Raw genomic sequence first — 1,760 nt, 5'->3', positions numbered from 1 at the left:
TGAGCTCAGAGGAAGAAAAACCAAAAACAAATCCAGCTATTGGAGACGGTTCTTTCAGGGTTGGTGAATTCCCACAGAACTCTGTTGTCCAGTATGGTAGCCATTAGCCACATGTGGCTATTTAAATTTTATTTAAATTAATTAAAGTTAAATAAAACCCCAAACTCAGTTTCTCAGTCACACTAGCCACATTTCAAGTGGTTAATGGCTATCCTCTTGGACACAGAACATTTCCATTGTCAGAGAACGTTCTATTGGAAGCTGTGTCATAGAATTCTCAAAAATTCCTGCTTCTCTCTCTCTCTCTCTTGCTCTCTCACTCTCTCTATTCCCACCCCTAAGCCAAGTACAGGGATAGTTGTCTCATTATTAGTGGCTTAAAATGATGTTTTTGAACAAGAAGACGCTGGGTTCTTTTGGTGACTAGCACCATCTCCATTTTTTTCCTTTGAAATTCCCTTTTATTTCCATTGCTACTGAAGCCGAATGTTACTTGGGTGGAAAGCGTAACTGCTTTCTTTTCTAGGTCCTTAAACCCTTTGCAAATGTTACTGTTTGAGAGTCCCCAAAGCCGGGGTTCTAGAAGAGTCTGGTGTGTCTGAACAGCTGAACTATAAAATAATGGAGTAGGATAGGCGGGTGGGGGAGCCGGGCATTCTGTCGATAAAAGAGCTCCCTTCTCTGCACACATGGTCAGTTAATTGGCCATTCTGGGATAGTATGGCTGGGGAGGGGGGCTTCTGAGAATCGCCGGTGACAGTTAAGTGGCCTTTTGTTGACGTCCTCTGCTGAACGACTTGGTTGGATTCAGTCTCTGCCTTTCTCCCACCCCCTGTGGATTTTCTGTTAGATTCATCATTTGCCATTCAGGCGTCATCTTTCACTTTCTCCTTCAAATATGACTGCTTTGTGTGCTGGCCCCTGCTTTACTTCTGCGATTCCCAGACTGTAAAGGGAACTGAGTGGGGCTTCTGCGGGACTGAGAAATTGACTCTGCTGTCTGTTGAGAACTATAATAATGACTGTGGTGACCTTCGTGTCTAGCAGAAAACGCACGATCTGTGCTAGCACAATGGTGACCACCTGAAGATAGAGAAAAGGGAATCTTGATTGAATTCCTTCTCCGACAATATATAGTTATTTCCTTTGTTCTCCTCTCCATTCTCTTCTCTTCCCCTTCTCCTCATTGGAGGACTGACCTCAAATGCAGCTGTGACTAAGAGTTAATGCTTTTGAAATAATAACACATTGCATTTTGCAGGCTTTACCAAGCCAATTCACTCAAGTTGTCTCATCTAATACCCCTCTAAACCCTGTGAGCTAGGGAGGGGAGGTATGATTAACCCCATTTGATGGGTGAGTAAACTGAGATTTAGAGAGATTAGGGCAGCTGCTCCAGATCTTTTAGATGGGAAGTGAGCGCCCAGTCTCTTGTCTGTAAGCCCAGCCGTCTTGCAATGGCGTCACACCCTTATGTGTAAGGAGGAGATGGCACAGAGAAAGCGTGACTGGGCCAGGGGTAGAACAAGAGCAAAAGAGAAGATGCCGTGGAGGAGGAGGAGGAAAGGAGGGGTGTCCCAGGGCTGCTGGCTGCTCTGGTCTTTCTCCAGAGATGGAGGCTTTGATGCTCAGAAGGGGCTGGCCTGGCAAACCTCCCGAGAGAAAAGAAAAGCGAAGGGCCTGTCTTCCTCCTTCTCTCCTCCCTCTCCCCTTCCCAGGAGAGGATGTGCTGGGTTGGGGAGGAGCAGCCCTAGCTCTCC

The sequence above is a fragment of the Saimiri boliviensis genome, chromosome 10, assembly GCF_048565385.1.
Source record: "Saimiri boliviensis isolate mSaiBol1 chromosome 10, mSaiBol1.pri, whole genome shotgun sequence".
Classification (NCBI taxonomy): domain Eukaryota; kingdom Metazoa; phylum Chordata; class Mammalia; order Primates; family Cebidae; genus Saimiri; species Saimiri boliviensis.
This window is presented reverse-complemented; position numbering follows the sequence as displayed.